We start from the raw sequence: 22,992 nt of genomic DNA, 5'->3' as shown, positions 1-22,992 counted from the left end.
ATTCAACATACACTTTTGTGAAATCTTATACGTTTGTGTATTTGTGTGTGTGTGTCTGTATTAATACCTGCAATTTTTCTGACAAACACACAAGAAGGCTCATATACCTATGGAAATGAAGTGGAGGTCTGAAATGGAAACAAAGATCAGTATTTTATATTTCTTTGTTTACTGTTTGTTTTCTTATGGAGTGCATGTACTATTATAATGATGATAAGGATAATAGACTTAATATATAAAGTAGTAGTTATAAGACCAGAGTCTGGAGTTAAGATGCCCCTAATTGTTTAGTTTCATGACCTTGGGCTGGTTACTCAAAATCTCTGTGCCTAAGCATCATGTAAAATGTCAATAAAAATAGTTCTTAATTCCATAGAATTGTTAGCTCAGAAAAAAATATTAAGAAGTGATTGACACCTGACAAACATCTAATAATAATCGATATTATTATTTCATAGAATGCAAAGTTATATAATTACATTTTTGTTGGGTTCCTCCGAGAAATATGACATTGTAATGTCTCTTCCCTTGATAAAAATTAATGTAGATTCTAGAAATAAAAAAAGGTGGGGTAAAGACAAAATATAGTTGTAGCTTAAAATTTGGTAGGTATGGTTGAAGGAAAGGAATTAAGGGAAGAGGAAGGAAAAAAGAGAGAAAAGAAGGAAGGCAAAAAGGAAGAAAAAAGAAGGAAGGAAGGAAGGAAGGAAGGAAGGAAGGAAGGAACTATATTTTCAGTAAGGCAGGGTACTAGATTCTAATGTTATCACTAATATATAGTTTTGGACAAGCCACTCACTTTTTTTTATTCAGTTAAGAAATATGTAACATATAATCTATATTTTTACAAACTTTTAAGTTAGTACAGTATTGTTAACTAAAAGTACAATATTGTACAGGTGATTTTTAGAACTTTTTCCACCTTGGAAAAGTCACCATTTTTATAAGATTTTTCCTGTATCTCATGGGAGTTCTGGGCATTAAGGAGAGCAGTAGTGAGACTATGTTTTGAATGGCATAACGCGCTATACAAGAGTAAGGAATTTTAGTATTTTGGTTGTCATATTCTTGGCTTTCTGTTGGTGCACCAGAGTTGGCTGCTTAATAGCAGTTTTAAATATTGATAAAATACTTCCTTCCTCACTCTGTAGTAGTATAACTGCTATAGTGATGAACGGATGATTGCATTATGTGTAGTTAAAAGTGACAGTGTTTGCAAGAAAATTCCTTTAAAATGTAGTTTCATTTTGGATGTATCCATACGTAAGACAGAACAAACAATTCTAGATGCCTTCTTTGCTACTACTGAGTTACCAGAAAGCATGCAAAATGCATTAGCTGCTATTACTAGAATAATCTCATGGCGTATGCATCTCATATGGGGATTAGGAAGCACATAGGAGAGGGTACTCACCGCTTTGACAAGTGAGGATGAGAAGCCAAGGGTAATGGATGGCTGTCTCTGCTTGGGAAGAATAACTCTTTGCTATTTAGAATGAAACTCTTTTCTCTTCCTAGGCCTCAGTGTTCTTTCATACTTTCAAGCTGGGACCACATACTTATGTAGTAAAATTAAGGTTATAAGACACTTAGATCAAGTGGAATACTTTTATAAAAGTACTCACTGAACACAACCATAAAAGAGATGAACACCTACTGTGGTTGCCACAAAATAAACTATACCAACCAATAATTTAACTGCAGTCGAGAAATAAGAGTGGTTTTATTATTAGTGGAATATATATTTCTTTAAGAATTGAGAACTTGGAATTAAAAATAGAACAGATGCCCTAGCACTCATGTAATCCATACATTCACTAGGTTTTAATTAAATCTTATGCACATACTACTTGCAAAAAGTAGTTTTGTGGTAGCTATTGCATGTATGTTTCCAAGTTTATGGTTTCACACATAGTAGGACCTAACAGTTTCACTAGTTCCTAGGAGAAATACCTTGACATAAAGGTCATTAGCTGCACAAGGAGGAAGACATAGTGAGTTACATAAGCAACTGCAAATTTTAGATAAAAACAGATTACATGCATGTGTCATTCTCTCACATAGTAATAAGAAACCCTTGATAGTCTCTCAAATTCCTATAAACTGAGGTTATAGTTGGGGCTACCCATGGATTTACCTAAGCCTGCAGGAAGGAATCATGTCACCTCTAGTATAAAAGAGGAAGGATTGAGAAAATAGGCACCATGGCATCTGACCTATTCTCAAAGAATTCACTGCCAGTGAAAACACATACAACTGATGTGTTAGGTCTACTGTTGGTGTAGGTGACACTCCATCTTGAGACTCATTTAGCACCTACATTCAAAAGAGTCATCAATTTGGAGTCTATAAAGCACTGAAAAGCAATATTTTTCCTAAAATTTCTTAAATAAATTGGCAAATAAGTTCGCAAATAAAAGAAAGTATACAACCTGCCACAGAGCCAAATATGTTAAAAGTCCACCTACCTTTGCTAACTTCCTTGAAGTCCTAAACATTACAGAAGTCCCCAGCCCTGACTAACATTTTGGATTTCATCCAAAACATCTTTTTCTCTCTGAAAACACTAATTCCAACTTCATAATATTCTCTCCTCTTTCTTTTATATTGTTTTGTAGATTGATTAATCACTCTCTGATAAGGCAAACGTCAGCATCCATTCTCACAAATGACTCAATAGTTTCAGCTAGAAACTTCCTTGCAAAACAGAGTGACACCTGAGTGGCTCGGTCGGTTCAGTGTCAAGACTCCAGATTTGGCCCAGGTCATAATCTCATTGTTCCTGAGTTCAGGCTCCAAGTTGGGCTCTGTGCTGACACTGTGGAGCTTGGGATTCTCTCTCTCTTTCTCTCCCTGTCTCTCTCTGTCCCTCTGTCTTTCTCTCAAAATAAATAAACTTAAAAAAAAAGCAGAGTGAGGAGGAAAAATTTGCTCTTTGTCCATGACATATTAATGGTATAAAAATGCCTTGTGTCTGTAAGTTTTCTCTTCTTTTGGTTTCCTTTCCTTTTCTCCCTTTAATTTCCTATTCTTTTTTTCTCCTTCGCTCATTTTCTTTATATCCTCTTTTCTTTTCTTTATTGTTTTTTCATTGTGTAGAGCACAAAAGATTTCACAGGAGTGAAACTGTAAATTAGCCATCACTTAGAATAAAGTCAATAATCCTTACCATAGCCTGACATGCTGTCTACCTTATATGCCCGTGCCAACCTACTGGACCTCATCTAGTTACAGGATGCAAAGCCCCTGAGAAGCAACTGAAGTTAATTCTTGGTATTAGGGTGGTAGTAAATACTGTAGTCATATGAACTCCATTAAATATACCCAAAGCACACACACACTCCCTCTTCTCTGTGTGTGTGTCTTTCTCTTTCTTTCTCCACTCCACTTCTTTTAGTTCATTCTTGATGGATGCTTCTAAGGAGTAAATGGACCGTATAAAAAAACTGAAAGAAAAAAATGTGGAAAAAAATAAACAAACGATCCTTGGATTTCTGGGATCTAGAGAGCTGCTTCACAGGAGGTTGTGAAGATATTGAGGCTGTTTTTCTGCACTCATTGCCCCCTGTTCTTTGAATCTTTCCACCTTCTATTTGTCTCTGTTACTTTCACATATAATGCTTACTGGGTGCAAAAATTTAGACACACCTCTTTTCAAATTAGAGCTTCACACTTACTAGCTGTAAATTGCCTTTCTTTGTTGCTATTGTCACATATTGAAAATAAAAATAACAATGTCTATTTCATAGGTTTGGAGGCATTAAATCAGAGAGTGTATATAAAGTACTTCATGTACTGTAGAGCAAACAAAAACTGGTCAATACATGTTTCTTACCTCCTCACTTACTTTTCATTATTAAAATATATTTTCCTGTAAAAGTCTAATATCAGGAAGCTACACTAAAAGGAGAAGTTTTGTCAGTGAATTGCTTGTCCTGAGAGACTTCAAATTTTAAGCTTTCTAAGTAATAGAAAAGTATCCAATTTATTCTATATTAAAGGGGATTCTAAAATGTTTGAGCCGGTAGAATCGAGATATAATTTATTTCAGTGAATCTTATGTGTTGGACAGGATAATACTTGAATATTCGGTTCTGTTAGTCACAAAGCTTCTTTCACTGTATTCTTGTCAATAAAATCATTTAAATATATGAAACATGAAGGCAAAGTGAAACATTATGGTTTCCAAATCTTTACCTAGTTATAGATTATCAACATCTTAATACCACAGTTTTATTTTATACACGATGATGTTTTATATCCTGCACTAGACACCATAGGAACCATTAATCTCCATTTCTAATAAAACTTCATAACTAGTTAAGTGCAGTTGTTAAATAATTTCTTTTTATAGTAAAAGCTTTTACAATTAACAAGCCAGACACTGATTCAAGTCATTATCAATTTCTCTGTGATTATTATAGCTTCCATAATAATCTGCACTCTATTAACATGGATTCAGCTGCACTTTAAAGAGCAGCGTCATTAGCTTTGGTTTCACAAAAAGATGAGAAAAAAGTTGGCTTTTAAGTTCATGGAGTCTCAGAGTTGCAAACTAACACCAAAGCTCTCGGACCAAAGACATAGACAAACAATATTGTGTTTAATTTTGAATATGACTTGTCTTTTGTTCTGAAACCAACTCTGAGGGCTTGTGCCCATTAATATTTTTTACACTTGTCTATTTCTCATTTAGGTTTCAAATTTGAATAAAGTGACACTTAGACACTCATGCAGTTACATAGCAGAAAAATCACTTAGTTGTAATTCATATTTATCATGCAGAGAGAAAAAAGGGTCCCAGAAGGAGAGCCCACGATTTAACAGTAGTGCATCAAATATATTGTAAATGTGGTTGCGTCTAGACAAATAAGGAGAGTGTAAAACAATAATTATATTATATAAATGGAGTAGATGAAAGTTCAAAACACAGCTAAAATCTAGAAAAGAGCATGCCTTTCCAGGAGAAGATGAAAGAAAAATATGAACTTCATATATTGTTACATATACATGTCTATGGTAGGGACTTTTAGCTCCAATGTGGAGAGAGTAGTTATCAGTGGACCAGCATTCCCATCTAGTATAGATAAACATAAATCAAATACATAAATTAAATTAAATAAAAATGAATAAAACACATATAGCATAAAATTCAGAAAAAGAATCTGTTTGAAGGAAGTAGAGAGTTGCTGAAGTAAAAAGAACTAGAGAGAATTCTGAAGGGAGGAAAATTCAGAGATAAGGGGTGGCTCTTCAGTGCTTACAGCCTGGGGCGTCTACTAGACTCAGGCATTTAAAGCAGCTGGATGAGAAAGGACAGGGAAAACAGAAGAATTATGGACGGGAATTTAGAGACTCAAGTACGTAGCTAAATTTCCTTCGGTACATTTGCCAAATGCTGAAGCTACATGGAGTGCAGGGGTAAAAGTTTAGCAGAAAAATTTTGAAGAACATGAGAGTGTTCACCATTCTCAGGAGGATACAGACTAGAGGTTTTTACTGGTAGAAGAAAGATGCACAGAATACATAGTATTCTTAGTTGAAAACAAAACCAAAACCAAAACAACAAAACCTGGGAAGCAGTATGAATCAGAGATGGATTGAGCCTTACTAGAACTTCAACCGAGCTTTGATTTGTCATAATGTCTGGTAAGATTAAGATGATCAGCCACTTCTCTATGTGAGCTATGAAATGAAAGAGAGAGCTTTTCTAGCTACAGAAAATAACATATGAAACATATTACACAAATTACTATAATATTTTAGAAACACAATGTCTGGAATTCAATCAAAGATATCTACTGAATATAAGAACACAGAGTGATTGAAGTAATAAGATGGAAAACAACAAATCATGAAAACACTAACTAGAAGAAAACCAAACACCAGACAAAATGGACTTAAAGCAAGAAGGCTTTAAATTGTTATACGTTTATAACACAGATTCAAAATATGAAGGATAAAAATTGACAGGAAACAAAAAGAGCCAGACAAATGTACAATCATAATGGAATATTGTAATAAAAAACAAAAAATGAGGAAATATGTAGAAGACTTTATTGTAATTAAGAAATTCAAATTTTTAGACATACAGATAGTATGTGGATTCTTTTCAAGAGCATATATTGTACTTCCCCAAGTTAACTATACCCTGCATCATTAAAAAAAATAATTTAAATTATTGAGAGCATGGTCTCAGATTATAGTGAAATTAATCAAAGAAATAATCAGAAAATTCTCAATGGGTCAGAAATGAAACAAAATACCAGTAAATAACCAAAGGGCCATTGAAGGAAATATAATGGAAATTGGAAAAAAGTTAAAGCAAATGGAACGATGATATGACTCCTAAAATAATTCTAATGTCACACAAATGCACTAAGGAACACTTCCTAAGTTTCTCGGGTCAATTAAGCCTGAAAAAGGAATTTAAAAGAAGAAAATTACCAACAAATGTTGCTGAGCAAAGTAAAGGCAAAATAAATCTCAGCAAAAGAATAACCATAAAATTTAGAAATATATATGTGCTTAAAGTATATATATATATATATAGTATGAACATTTCCTTAAAACTTACTATATATGTGATACACACACACACACACACACACATATATGAAAAACTGACAAACTAATGTTTATTTTAGGATTGAAAGGTTGGTTTAACAGAAAAAATAGTCCATACAATTAATCACATTAAAAAAAAGGACCAAACTTGTTCAATCAACTTGACAGTTACAGAAAAGATAGTTGAGGGGCACCTGGGTGGCTCAGTGGGTTAAGCGTCTGATGTCATCTCATGGTTCATGAGTTCGAGCGCCAAGTCGGGCTCTTTGCTGACAGCCCTGAGCCTGCTTCAGATTCTGTGTCTCCATCTCTCTTTCTGTCCCTCCCCCACCCACGCTCTGTCTCTCTCTCTCTCTCTCAAAGCAAATAAACATTAAAAAAAAAAAAGGAAAAGATAGTTGACAAATCCAATACATTTTCTACAGTGTACCCTCTAAATCAATCCACACAAAAAAAACTTGTAACAATCAGGAATAGAAGAATACTTCCTTAACCTGAAAGAAAACTTCTACAAATAACTTGTACAAAACAGAAATATATATTTGATGAAGACTTATTGAAAAGAATGGCACCTGCTGTTGATTTGATTTGTAAATATTTATTTGAACATGTCTATACACAAAATGTCATGAACAAGAATACTCATATCAGCAATTTCTCAATAGCCACAAACTTGAAATCACTTCCAATGTTCAGATATACTGGAATGTATAAATCGTGGTGTATTCATCCAATGGAATAGGGTACCATAATAACAATGAGTAAACCACACTTACCCACAATGACATGAAAGGATGATTACACATAGTAACACAAAGTGATGACATGGAGGAATCTCACAAATATAATTTGAGTGAATGGAGCCTAACACAAAGTGTACACACATATTATGCACATTATATGCTATTGTAAGTGAGGAGAGTGCATAAACTTGGGCACTGTAGCTGGAAGACAATAAAAGGAGTTTTGGGGGTTTGGATAATAAGTTCATTTTTTTATCTGGGTGCCAGTTACCTTATGGTTTCATTTCTGAAGATTTATTAAGCTGTATGCTATTACACTATATACTTTCCATGTGACTTTATTTAAATTAAGTTTATTAAAAATAACATAAGGATTCTGAAGGAATAGTGTTATATACAAAGTGCATCAGATTTATAGGGTAATTTTGTTTTGTAAAAGCATAAGAGGAAAGATGATCAGCATACTTATTTTGTGTAATTATTTTCCATAAGAAGAAACTACTTCTTTTGATCCTATCTCTTATGTGTATGTATATGAATATGTAAATGTAAATGTATATGTGTATGCATATACATATGTATATGTGTATGTATATCTCTTTCTGATGCACAGATCATTCCTCATTTCTGTGAAAAAAATGCCATTTTAGGATGAGGCAACCCAATTACTATCATCAAATCATAATTTGATGACACATAGGCCAATACAACCTAACAGAGAACTCAGAACAGACCCATAAAATATGTTCAACTGATTTTTGACAAAGATGAAAATGCAGTTCAAATGGTAAAGAGCCTTTTCAGTAAATAATGCTGGAGCAAGTGCGCATCCATAAGAAAAAAGAACAGAACCTCAACGCAAATCTCACACCTTATACAAAAATTAACTCAAAATGAATCATGAACATAAATGTAGAATTAAAAACCATAAATTTTCTAAAAAAAAAAAAAGGAGAAAACCTTTGGGACCTATGGGTAAGCAAATAATTTTTAAGCTTGTTACCAAATCACAATCCATAAAAGAGAAATCTGATAAATTGGATCTCAGCAAAATTAAAAAGCTTTACTCTGTTACAAGAAAGAAAAGACAGAAGAGTATATTTTGGAGTCACATATCTGACTAAAAAAATCCTTTTATCTATAATATATAAAGAATTTTCAAATGTCAACATTAGAAAACAAAATATTCTAATTAGAAAATGGGCAAAAGATATATGCAGACATTTCAGAGAGAGGATATACAGATGGAAAATACACATTTGAAAATATGCCCATCATTGGCCATTAGAAAAAGGCAAAACAAAATCACTTAGCGTTCACAAAATAGAGAATAGGAGAAGAAAGCTACACAATGCACAAGAGAACTCTTAAAAGGTCTTTAGACATAGGGGCACCTGGGTGGCTCAGTCGGTTAAGTGTCCAACTCTTGGTTTCGGCTCAGGTCATAATCTCATGGTTCGTGGGTTTGAGCCCCGCTTCAGGCTCTGCACTGACAGCTGCATAGCCTGCTTGGGATTCTCTGTCTGTCTGTGTCTCTCTGCCTCTCCCCTGCTTGCTCTCTCTCTCTCTCTCTCTCAAAATAAATAAATATTTTTTTAAAGGCAAAAAAAGGTGTTTAGATGTAGTCAGAAGAACAGTGATCAATTGACATGTCTGGGGAAACTATTCACAGGGAGGACAGAAACGTGAAAGTATTAAAGAAAGTGCACATGGTACTCACATAAGGCCAGGAATAGTGCTTATTCCCACCAGTCAGACTAGAAAATTTTATAATTCACAGGTAGAGAATGGAGAGGGGTCTAACAGTAGTGAATAATTCACTCTAAACTAAATACTACTCTAGTCCTATAAAACAAACTTAAAACGCAAGGCACAAAAAGATCAAACTACTTGTGAGTTACTTAGTGTATCCCAGGATGAAACTCAAGAATATTTTTAGGAATATGGGGCACTTGAGTGGCTCAGTCAGTTAAGTCTCTGACTCTTGATTTTAGCTCAGGTCATGATCTCAGGGTGATGGAATGGAGCCCTGCTAATCCCACACTCAGCATGGAGCCTGCTTGGGATTCTCTCTTTCCTCTCCCTCTGCCACTATGTCTCTCTCTCTCTCTCTCAAAATAAATAATAAAATAAGCATTAAAAAATATTTGTAGGAATAAAAAAAAATCCAGCACCCAACAAGGTAAAATCCAAATGTCTGGCATCCAATTAAAGATGATCAAGTATGCAAAGATTCAAGAAAATGGGGGTGGTTCAGTCAGTTAAGTGTCGACTCTTGATTTTGGCTCAGGTCATGATCTCAAGGTTCATGAGATCAAGCCCCATGTTAGGCTCTGTGCTGACAGTGCAGATCCTGATTGGGTCTCTCTCTCTGCCCCTCTCCCACTATTGTTCTCTCTCTAAATATAAATAAATAAACATTAAAAAAAAAGATTCAAGAAAACATAAGCCTTAAAAGGGGGGAAAATACCACGCAATTAAGGCTGAGAATGGACATGCATGTTAGCTTTAGTAGAAAAGGATATAAAAACAGTTGTGCTAAAATGCTTAAGTAGAGATATAATTAAGATAATAAAAAGACCCAAATAGAACTTCGAAGATGACAAATACACTGTGTGTCATTGACAGCAGATCTGACATTGAAGGAGAAAAGAATTAGAGAACTTCAAGACACAGCTACAGAAACCTTCCAAAATGAAATACTCAGAGAACAAAAAATAAAATTGTATAAAATTAACTTTGGACAACTTCAAGAAACCTAGTATATGTATAAAGGCGATTTCCAAAAGAAAGGAGAAAACAAGGAGGCAGAAACAATATTTGAGAAATAATAGCTACAAATTTCCCAAATTTGATAAAATATATTGTCATGTTTTCCAAGAAGCTCAATAAATCTTAATCACAGAAACATAAAGAAAATTAACCAAAGCACATAATCAAATTGTTGATAATGAGTGATATAGAATTTTACAAGCAGCCAGAAGGGGAAAAAAAATCATGTTACAGAAAATGGAGCTAAAAATGATAGAAGATTTCTTACTGGGAGGAATGCAGCAAGAAGAAATTGAAGGAGCATCTTTAAAATACTGAAAGAAAAAATATACTGGCAACATAGAATTCTATATCCAGCAAAAATAAATTTTGCAGAGGAAAACCAAAAAAAAAGAGTCTGTTTCAGACATAAAAAAACAAAAGGAACTCCTCACTGGCACACCTGTCAATCAGAAAGAAAATGATAGCATGGAGAAATCTGGATCTACACAAAGGAGTAACAAACGCTGGAAATAACTACATGGATAAATATGTGACTTTTTTATTATTTAAATCTCATTAAAAGGTAATTGCTTAAGTGAAAATAATAGTAATGTGTTTTTGGGTTTATAACATGTGCAGCATAAAATATATGACCTTAAAATATGTCACAAAGGCCAGGAGAAGAGAGATGGAAGTATACAGATGTGAAATCCTTACACGATGTTTTCGGTGATATAATAGCACATGAAGGTGGACTATACCTTCATGTTAAAGTTGTACACTATAAACCCTAGACCAAGCAAGAAAATAATGAAAGAAACAGAGATAAAATGAATTCATAAAAAAATACTGGTTAATCTAAAGATAGAAAAAGAGGAAAAGAGAAAGAATGGATGAGACAAATAGGAAATAAATAGCAAGGTAATATAAATTTACACATATATAAATACATTAAATTAAAATTATCTAAATATCTTAGTTAAAAGCAAAGATTGTCAGATTACATTATAAAGCAAGACCCAGCATGTATATTGTAAAGAAGAATCCCCACATTAAAAAAAGAAGAAAGAAAGAAAAGAAAAAGAAAAGAAAAAGAAAAGAAAAGAAAAGAAAATACACATAACTTATAAGTAAAAGGGTGGAAAAAGGCATAGAATACTTGCAGTAATTAAAGGAGACTTAGGTAATTATATTAATGGCAGACAAGTGCCATTTAGAACACATTCACATACACATAATACACACATACCCTTCACGCTACACAGATTTTATACCTTTATAAGAGAGGCAAGAGTTTTGAAAACAATGTTCTATATGCTTTTGCTTTTCTTGAGCCAGAAAAGGTCTTCTGAGATTCCAAAATCTTGGCTTTGGTTATGAAGAACCAAGGTTTGGAGAACCAAAATCCCAGAGTCTATAACATCAGTCAGGAGGCAGAGAAAAGAGTAAGAAGGTGTGCTGACATAAGAGCAGATTTCCCACCAGTAGAAAAGGAGATAATGGTGCATATAGCTTGTGGTGAGGAAAGACATCACAGAGAAAAGAGTTAGGGTGTTGTCGTTGAAGGAGAGGAAAGTATGTGGGCACAGCAATTAGGGAGAGCTAAATGTTAATTGCAAAGTTGGAAGAAGACAGCAATGCCCTCCTGAGTGCTACAATTAAAAGTTTAAAGTGATAAAAGAAACAGCAAGTGCATAATAAGTAAAAGGAGGGGTGTGTGGATGGCTCAGTCGGTTAAGGGTCTGACTTCAGCTCAGGTCATGATCTCACAGTTGGTGAGTTGGAGCCCTGGTTCAGGTCAGGCTCTCAGGCTCTGTGTTGACAGCTCGGAGACTGGGGCCTGCTTCAGATTCTATGTCTCCCATTCTTTCTGCCCCTCTCCCACTCTCTCTCTCTCAAAAATAAATAAATAATAATAAAATTAAAAATACATGAGTAAAAGGAAACTTGGTCTGAAGTAAAAGTATAATCAGCAGGATTATGTTTGTGATATTAATGAGAAGGTGACTCTAAGTCTCAGTAAACTTCAAATATTTAAATTAAATTAACAGTTGTCCAGAAGCAATTTAATGTTAAAATTCAGAGTTCCTGAAAAGTCAATCACCGTGAATGTTTTTCAGGAGAAACTTATTTAAAATAAGTATATATGAGGAAAAATGGAGCTTGCTTTCCCTGAGCAGTGTTATTTTAGGAATTTGTTCTATGTGGTTAGATATGTTACATACAAAATAGTCATCATGGTTATTATGGTAACATAATAGTGAACCACTTGGAATCACCAATGAGGTGCTGGGGTGGTTAATTTACATGTTTTACATTTTATCCTTTTCCACATGAGTCAAGGAAAGTATTTTTATCTCCATTAAACATATGAGGAAACTGCTACCCAGTGACATATCTAAATGGTTTGACTAGAAAGTGGCAAATTAGACTCAAAGTATTCTAACTCCAAGACCTCACATTCTTAACAGGATGACAGATTATGAACCTGTAACTAATAAAACTGAAAGAAAATAGCATAGCAAAAACAATAGTTCCCTACCTGAACAATATGAAAACTTTTGCACGTGCAGTCGGTGGCAAAAGTAATCTATTCTAGTTTCCAGGGACTATTAGTGAGAGTTCCATCTGGAATTTCTGAGATTTAAATTCGACCATCAGGCTAATCTTCATTTCAGTCTCCTACAACTTTCTCTTCCTCAAGCTGAGACAAACATTCTGCCCAGCTGATTCTTCCCAGGTCCCATTTCTCTCCATCCTCTCCTGTTTTTACTCAGTATCACTTCTACTTTGCCAATAGTCTGAGCCTGATTCCTGGTTTCTGTTCTGAGCACAAGGACTCTATCTGGTTCCATAGCCCCTCTCCAACAAGTTGAGATCTAGGTAGGGTCATTTGGTTGCAAAGAACAGAGACTCATTCAAGCAACTTAAATAAACATGTGATTTATAATTAAGAATCCCATGGGCTGAATCTGGAAGAATGTCTTAGGAAAGTGAAATATCTCTGGAAACCATTTCTTTTTCAAGAAGTGAAGATGTTAGATATTAGTGAAGATGGTTTCGCTTGAATCCTCAGTGGAGTGAGCTGTGTGTTCTTGGAAGATTGTTTCTTTTCACTCTTCTGTAAAATACAGATGATAATAGCACCTACACCATTGGCTTGTGATAAATAAATGATTATAGTACATGTAAAGCCATTATATTTTGGTTGGACCTCAGTACACTTTAAGTATGTGTGAACTTTGCTCCTACTTTGCATAAGCTTCATAGACACCTTTTTTTTCTTTAGTTTTTTATTGAGGTGAAATTCACATATTATAAAATTAACCATTAAAAATGTACATTTTCTCAGGCACCTGGGTGACTGAGTTGGTTAAGGGTCCAACTCTTGATTTCGGCTCAAGTCATGGTCTCACGGTTCCGTGAGTTCGAGCCCTAAGTCGGGCTCTGTGATGACAGTGTGGAACCTGCTTGGGATTCTCTCTCTTCCTCTCTCTCTGCCCATCCCCCACTCTTGTACTCTCTGTCTCTCAAAATAAATAAACTTAAAAAAATGTACACTTTCCATGTTGTGCAGCCACCACCTCTATCCAGTTCTAAAACATTCTTCTCCCCAAAAGAAAACTCCATACCTATTAAGTAAGCTATCTCCATTCTCCCTTCCCTCCAGGGCCTTTTTTTTTTTACATTTATTTATTTTTTGAGAGACATAGAAAGAGCACAAGTTGGGTAGGGGCAGAGAGAGAAGGAGACACAAAATCTGAAGCAGGCTCCAGGCTCCGAGCTGTCAGCAGAGAGCCTGACGTGGGGCTCCAACTCACAAACTGTGAGATCATGACCTGAGCCGAAGTTGGACACCCAACCGACTGAGCCACCCAGGCGCCCCGGTCCAGGGCCATTTTTTTTTTAATTGTGGTAAAAGTACATAACATAAAATTTACCATCTTAACTATTTTTAAGTGTACATTTCAGTAGTGTTCACTGTGTTCACATGGTTGTGCAAACACATCTTTAGGACTTTTTCATCTTGCAGAACTGAAACTCAATATCCATTGAACAACAGCTCTCCCCACTTCTCCCTTCCCCAGCCCTTGGCAACCTTCATTCTACTTTCTGTCTCTGTAAGTTTGACTATTTTTGATACCTCTTATGAGTGGCATAATACAGTATCTATTTTTTGTGACCAGCTTACTTCTCTTAGCCTAATATCCTTCATGTGCATCCATGTAGGAGGCTCTGGCAGGATTTTCGTCTTCTTTTAAGGCTGGATAGTATTCTATTGCATAAATACACCACATTTTCTTTATCCATTCATCTGCCCATGGACCTCTAGGGTGCTACCATCTCTTGGCTATCAAAACTAATGTTACTATGAATATGGTTGACTTTTGACTTTGTCTGAAAATTTTCTTTGCTCTTCTCTTACTACGCACTTACATATTGGTTTTTTTCTCAATTCTTAACATCTTTCTCTACCTCATAGACAACCATTTTTAAATTAATCACCATAAGTCTGATTTCATTAGATGACATGAATTATAACATTTTTGTGGCAGATTTATTACCCTTGTGTATCAGTTATGATTGTTTCAGTAGCAAGATATAGAAAATGCAATTAAAACTGGGATTTGTCCACATGACCAAAGATCATGGAGCAGAGGCTCATGAATGAGGCTTTTCTGTGAATCTCAGCTTTGCCCTCCAATTTGAACTGGCTTTGTCCTTAAGGTAAGAAGATGACTCCTGGCAATCCAAGGATTACAGGCTTTCTTCACAGAGAAAGAGCTGACTTTTTTTCCTTTATCAACAACAAATCTTGAATCTTCCTTTGCCTGATTTGAAGCAGGACAAGTGTTTGTGGCTAAAGTGACCACCCTACTCCAGTCACTGCAGCTAAGTGGTTTTGGCATATGCCAAATGAGTGAGTCTAGTCAGGGGTTACCTTCTGGAAATCCAGGGCTTATTAAGAAGAGAGAAAGGGGAAATGGTTACTGGAGAAGCAGCCAAGAACAGCCTCTCTGCTCGGTATTTTTCTCTTCAAGGATCGCTGCTCATGTCCTATTGCTGTCATCTTGTTACATCAATGAAACTCTCCTTTCTGAGTCCTTTAGTAGCCCCAGAACATCACACTTTTTTCAGGTCACAGTGCTTCAGGAACCATGTATTCAGAATGCTCTGATATTATTCAGGAAAGAAACACATTGTGTGTACATATGAAAGTTCATACTCCAATCTTAATATCAGTATTGGGGCAATTCATAGACTAACATGGCCTCAAACTTGGGCATTTCTGATACTTCCCAGGAACATCTTTATAGGAAATTGAGGATCTTCTTTCTCTCCTGGGATCCAAACTCAGGGACATAATTGATCCTCACATATCCAGAAAGAGAACACATGAGGTTTGCATATATACTTCAGAAAAACGAATACACTCTGGTGTGAAAATTAAACTGTAATACTGCTCTGGATTATATTCACGTGTGTGTTCACTCACACTACTTTGAGCTAAATAAGAGTTACTAAGTATGTTTTAGTGTTATTATTCTCATTTTGTAGATCAAGATACTGAGACCCAGAGTTAGAACTCCTGCTTTAGGAAATAAAAAATCACTTAGGTTGCAGTAAGTGAATCAGCAATTAGAACTTAAGTCTTTCCAATGTCCAAATTCTCTTGTTGCGTGCTTCAGAGGAATTTCACTCTTGGCTGTCTCCTTGTATCATGTTCTACAGTATAATTTTATTTATAGTCATCTGTTGTCTTACTTGAGCCTGTAGATTACCAATTGGGAGATAGATATAGATACAGATATAGATATAGATATAGATAGATACATTTTTTTCTTATTTTGGATGCTGCAAACTCCCAGGTTGTTCTGGGCAAGGACACATTCTCATCATCAATTATTTTGTACATCTGTCTTTAGTATGCTAACACAAAATACCATAAATTAGTTTTTGAAATATTGTAGAGAAGATGTCTTAACTAGCTATTGACATCCTTCAATGAGTTAAATTATATGATAAGCATCAATCACTAGAAAATAATTAAGTAAAGGATTTTAAATTAATAAGAACTCTAAGGCAATTTTTCTAACCAGCATTTGAAGCCAGAAAAATGAATTCCTGGTTTCAAAGTCACAGTTCTCAACCCTGACATTTTAATGCAATGCAGACTTTCATGAGGGAATACAATATGAAAATGGCATTCTCTGAACTTAAATTGCTCTCTTTGGGCATGGTTTCCTTATTACAACCCATAAGAAAGACTAATTTCCTTGTTGGTAAGTTAGGAGACATTTTGGAAATATTGTCTATGGGAAGAAAATAGATTTTTGTATGGTTTTGTTTGAGCCAATTTTGTATATGATGAATTTGTTTTGCATAATTGTGTGTATGTAGTACATGTACATCTGTGTGTATGAAAGCCTCTATTTTTGTGCTTATTCCAGGACTTTATTTATTGTATCCTAAATATTGTATCCAAAATATATAATTTTGGTTATCTCAAATCCTAACTTACCATTTATTATACCTAGGATCCAAGCCTATCAAACATATTCTTCCCTTATTTGATAGTCTTTTTAATATTTACTATTTAGTCCTCTATCAGTCTTGTAGCTTCAGTGACTTCATTCCATTAAATTACTTGTTTTCCAATTTAAGGCAGCAATAGAGAATTAAAGAATATTTTAAATGAAATGTGCTGGTCTTCTCCAGCTTGATTTAGACTTACATGTGTGCATACTGGTGCACACAGTGAGATACATATGCCCTCTGAGAAAAATATAAGTTTAATTAGAGAGAATATTAATCAGATCTTCTACAATCATTGTGTAAATGCACATGTTTAAATAGCTATAAAACATTTATTCTGTATATACATGCGTATGCATGATTCTTTGCCTATTTGAACTGAACTTTTTATATAGCACTGAAATTATTCAAAATTTTTCTTTTTTATCAGCTTTGCTAATTCAAAATATAGCTTAGAATTAGAAGTACAATGTAGAAATCATTTATATATTTCACCAAGTCATTCATAGAAAAATGTGCCTTCCTATCTAAGCCTATTCTTTAGATGAACTCAATGTTGCTGGATAGCTGCTATTAATTTGAGCAGGTATATTGAAGACAGACCAAAACAATTAGAGTTGGAAACTATCTGGGAAGAACTGTTTCTGTGATTCATGCACATGAAAGTCACTGACACAAATAGAATGATTAATTAATTTTAGAAAAACCACTACTCACGCCAAGGAAATCACCCCTATGTTCTAACACAGTTTAGATTGTTCGAGTCTTAAAACCAATTCAGGCTTCCCAATTTCCGTAAGCTAGAATCAGCCTGCAAAATCTGAGCAACTACAAAAGCAGGTGTACTCCTAAACACCCTGTTCAGATGTGGCTAAGAAGAAAACTGACAACAAAGAGCTCACTAGCCAGAATTGCTGGGGGTTCTGCAAATTTCTACCAGAGGGTGAAAAAGCAGACTTCTCCAGTGATCCCAATGATCCATACTGGAATAGAAGACATAATTTGTCTTTTCAAAGTATTGGCTATAGGATTTGCTTCTGAACGTGATGGGGATATCTACACATTACCACGTAATTCTGGACTTTGAGCCAAAAAGGACCTCAGGTTTTCTCCTTAAAAAGGAGAGTCAGCTTGTTCCATGTGTGGGAAGGAATATACAAATGGATATTTGATTACTAGCGGTCAGGCTATTGCAGAGAAGGCTAGTAGCTATTCATCACATGTTTATTTCTTCACAGGCATATAACTAGCCTGTTCTGTTTTCCCTCCACAGGTAGCTGTGGCCATGGGACTGAGCTCTGGCTCATTTCTAGTGGAAATGCTGTACCACTTGCAGGTCTGATGTGCCCTCCCCTTTCTGGCAGACTGAGATAATGCTGCCCAGGGGATCTTGGAAGTCACTCACTGAAGAGGAAAAAAAGGTATCAGCTAGGGTTTCTAAAGGACAATGTCGAGATCACTGCCCTGAAGTATTACTTATGAAAGAAAATAAACCATTTGGTCTTTAAATAATAAATTTGGTCCTAAAGTAAACCACCTGTAATTTTTTCAGTCCACTTATTAGTGTAACATACTGAGAGCTAACTGTCCTATTTTGCTGGAGAAAAAATAGGGCTTATGCCACTAATATAATACCATGATCTGTACCGTACCATTAAAATCAATGTTAAATGTGATCAGTCTCTACTGAAACATCCTAGGTTATTTGTTTGAAATAAAAATGCCCAAAGTTCGCTTCTTCCCTCGTCCCATTAAAATGTGAAAAAGGATTCATTTTTCAAAGTGGTAGCTGTATAAGCATGTGAACAACTTGGAAAACAAGCGATTTTCCACAGTCTTAAGCTCAACAGGGATAGAGCGCATTTTAATATTTCTAATTAAACTGACAGAATGGGTGATGATAACATCTGGAGTTTTTTGGTAATAAAATCTATTGATGTTGCTGACCTGAATGTTTCTTATCTGCGAAAGACAACAAACGAAGATAAGCAAAGTTAAAAAGGAGGAAAATGGGAATAAATTCACCAGTAAATAGCTAATCTACAAATTCATCATTAATTATGTCTTAGAAAATTTTTTCAGGAAACTTTTACTTAATAAACATTAGATAAATTAATCAATATAAATTTTTCATGGTGTTAAGAGATATTTGAATATAGATACAAAAGGTGTTACAAAAATCTCTTCATCTCTCAAAGATATATGAGGTAAAAATTTACTTTCCCTAAGAGACTCCAACTTTTAAGTCACAAGTAAATAGAAAGTCCATTTGCACCCACTAGAAAAATGCTAAATGTTGGTTTTAGTGTGTTCATAAAATTAAATAAGAGCATACGTGAATGGATAGGTAACACGCTGTCAACCTTATGTACAATAAGAATGAAGAAGTCACTTTGTGGCTAATGCTTAACAGTTGACCAAAAAAGCAGGCTAAAAAAAAAAAAAAAAATCTGGCTATAAAAAACAACATGGTTTGCAATATTTGAAATTACTGGAGGTTTTTGCAATATATACAACAAACGTTTTCTTTGAAGGCAGTCTTATTTCCAAGCAGAGGATTGACTCTGTAATCATCAACTTCTGTGGTTTGTAAGATGGAGGCAGCATCAACAGATGTGTGTTCACAAAACAAACACACTAAGAGTTGGTCCTTTTAAGTAGCTCAGAAGTAAATTAAGCATGAACAACATAATGCTACTTAACTTGTAATTGTGACAACCAGAACCAAAAATTATATCCAGGCTGGGCAAGCAGCACGTGTTCTTCCTTCTCTGTAATTATGCTGTTTATTTTCTCACTTTAATAGTCTTTTCTGAGGGAAGCATCCTATTTAGTATTCGTACTCTTTTTATTTCTGTAAGTCTGCATTTTGTCTTCCACAGTATTTAATGTGGACACAATATTGTCTTCTCTTTTGACCTTCTGGGCGGATTGTTGCAAGAAGAAAGTGTTTGATGGGAGTAATTTATGCAAATGTGAGTGTGGGGTCTGCCACTAGGGGGAGAGCAAACACAGTTTGGTGACAGTTGGAGAAGACAGAAAGGGACTATGTATGGAGAAGCTACTTGCTGTGGACCTTGAGGCTTGCCGTTTTTACCTATGTTGCATGCAATTATGTAATTCTTACAAAAGCTTCGAAGGTAGAGTTTCTTTTTAAGGATAAATAGCCTTTCTGATGGTCAGAACGGCTGTGATTGGCTCCAGGTGATAGAGCTAGAAAGCCAGCATTTCAGCTAGGCGTCTACCATTACTCCCCGGAGAGCTTGCTGGTGTTTTCTGATAGTAGGAAGCAGTTGAGAAGAATTACAATGACACTGGGAAGAAAGGAGTGTTCTGTTATGTCCCCCCTGCCTTCTGACTCTCCCACAACACATCCATACAGACAGACACACCTCCACCCCACAGATGCTCAGGATGAGACTGGCCAGAAATGGGCACAGGTGGGACCAAGCTGCCAGCCTGGCTGGCTAGTGCTCTTCTAATGTGGTATCTCCTGCCAGAGGCTGACTGATCACTGACAGTCGGAGCTGGAGCACAGCAGGGGTGGAGAGGAAGACACGATCGTGAGAAATGCAGAGACATTTATATATATATATATATATATATATACACATATATATGTATATATATATAATTGTTTATATATATATACATATATATGTATATATATATAATTGTTTATATATATATATACACATATATATGTATATATATATAATTGTTTATATATATACATATATATATGTATATATGTATATATATATAATTGAGGATCTGGGCATATTTAGTTTATATTACACCTCCACATTTTTTATGTTTGTTATATTACTGTCTATGATCTTGCTTTAACAAAGGTTATACACGTGTAGTGTAGGGGTAAGATGGCACCTTTTCCTAGCTTTTCTGGATGGAATTGCATTTTAAGTGAGGTCATCTGTCAAAGAGTATTATCACCTACTAAGGAGGCTTAAATGGATAGAGGCTAATTTAACAGGGATATGTCCTAAAACGTTTTGTATTAGCATACCAAAGAGGTTTTCGTTTTTTGTTTTTGTTTTTGTTTTTTTTAGTTTTAATGAACAGAGGACATAAGGATGTATCTGACACCTTATAGTTGACATATGATGCCTTCCTCAATAACTAACTTATTTTTCCCTATATTGTACCATGCTGAACTGCATTTTCTATTTCTAGCTATTTCTATTTCTATTTCTATTTCTATTTCTAGCTATTGATTTTAACCAGAATTATTTTTATTATGCATAAATTACAACAACAGAAAACCTAATATGAGTGCCATTCCTCAGAGTTCAAAAGCAGACTGACACTTAGGTCACCTACTTAGAAGTTCAAAGTGGGTTTTTTGGTTTTTTTTTTAACATTTTATTTTTTATTTTTGAGGGACAGAGACAGTGCGTGAGCAGGGAGGGACAGAGAGAGAAGGAGACACAGAATCCAAAGCAGGCTCTGAGCTGTCAGCACAGGACCTGCTGTGGGGCTGGAACTCATGAGCTGTGAGATCATGACCTGAGCTAAAGTCTGACGCTTAACTGACTGAGCCACCCAGGAGCCCCAAAGAGTTTTTTGTTGGTTTGTTTGTCTGTTTTTTAATTCTGATCTCTTGTTGTTATATATTAAAAACAAAACATCTGCTTTCAGGGAATAGGTATGTGACATCACGATTATAGAGCATTATAGAGGCAAAGTTAAAAAAAAGGTAGCATTTGCAGTACAATACTCATCTGAAGTTGAGTAAGTTAAAAGTTTAATTAAATACAGAAAAAATAAAGAATGCTTTGCTATTTTCCTGTCTCTAGATATGTGGAATGTGCATAGCAAATGGTGCACACACACACATTACCAAAAAAAAAAAAAAAAAGAAAAAGAAAAAAGTTAGCCCGAGCCAATTTCAAGCTCTCTTATTTAAAACAATACTTAATGCAAAAATAATTTCAGTATAGTAAGACATTGTGAGCAATCTCTATTATACACTGTGTAAAATTCAGAAGACATGGCCTCAATTGTATATTCTTTCTTTATTTGCTATTATATAATAGCCTTGACATGTAAAAATCATGTAATCTTTAAACAAACAAACAAAAAAAAAGGAACAGCCTTTAAATCAAGTTTATTTTGAAGCTTTATTGCTGTTCCTGTGATAATCACATGCTAACAATCGTGAAGCCCCATTGGAATACTGGGAGATGTCTGGGGCAGGTAAAGTAAATAATCTTGCTCAGCATAAATTCAGCTTCCTTGTAGCCTTCCTTCAGTACTGCTAAAGACTACATTTCCCAGACTTCCTTGTGGCAGGAGTTTTGGATGTAAGTGAGGTTCTACTGATCATGAGCACTCATGTTAAGTCTTGAATTCAGAGCTAATCTAAGTGGAAGAGGGGCCCTACTATTAATATGGTTGGTGTAGAGGAGCCCGCAGCCAGCCTTTTCATGCCTGGATCACAGCAGGTGGAGCATTCCCCAAACTAAAGTTGTCTGATCTCCAGATTCCAGCTAACATTTTGTGATCATGAAGTCACAATTTGGAATATCAGTGCCTTTCTTTAGTTTCTTGATTTTGTTTCAGGCAGTTTAGTGGTCAGTTCTGTGATGTGATTCTGGAATTATTCAAGGATGTCCAAATACTGATTTGTTAGCACTTAATTCCTTTTAAGTACGTCTTTGCTAGAGGTACTGCTAAAGCAGTTTCTGTTAGCTACAGTTAGACCTGACTGATCTTGTTTTCACAAAATTATTCAGTGATAAAATGAGAAGAATCTAAGAATTTCTAAAGACTTTTAAAAAATTACATGTTAGAAGAGTATGAGAGAGAGAGAGTAAGAGAGAAAGAGAATCCTAATATGCTGTATCTGGACTAGAGTAGAGCAAGAAGATAAATCTGAGTCTACCCAAAGGCAAGACTAATTAAGCCTTGGTGGCCTAATTTCAACTACCCAGAAAAGCAAACTCTCCGCCTGCTTACTATGTTTTAAAACCTATTGTGACAAAAACCTCTATGACTTTCTTCTCTACAAAAGAAGGACAGTATTGTCCTGAAGAGTCTTTCTTTGTTTTTATTTTCTTAAAGTTGGTAAAATATGACTTTAAAGTTAGTGTTCTTCATCTCAGCATAATAGATTTGTGAATTCCTTCAGGTGGTCTGATACTCTAAAATTAATTGCAAGATGTTGTGTATGTAAATATGGAAAGTTTTCAAGTGAGTGATCTATGTTGGTGATCTCCAGATTTTCAAAAAGTTCCATCATTCAAAAGGAATCCTATGGACCATACATGAAAATCATTCTTTTTACATTATAGTTATACTACTACAATCATGAAAAAAAATCCTTATGCTCATATGATATTGTATTTAATTTTTATTATAATTTTGTATA

The sequence above is a fragment of the Acinonyx jubatus genome, chromosome B4 (genome assembly GCF_027475565.1).
Source record: "Acinonyx jubatus isolate Ajub_Pintada_27869175 chromosome B4, VMU_Ajub_asm_v1.0, whole genome shotgun sequence".
NCBI lineage: Eukaryota > Metazoa > Chordata > Mammalia > Carnivora > Felidae > Acinonyx > Acinonyx jubatus.
The sequence above is the reverse complement of the archived record's forward strand: the minus strand, read 5'-3'. Positions refer to the sequence as shown.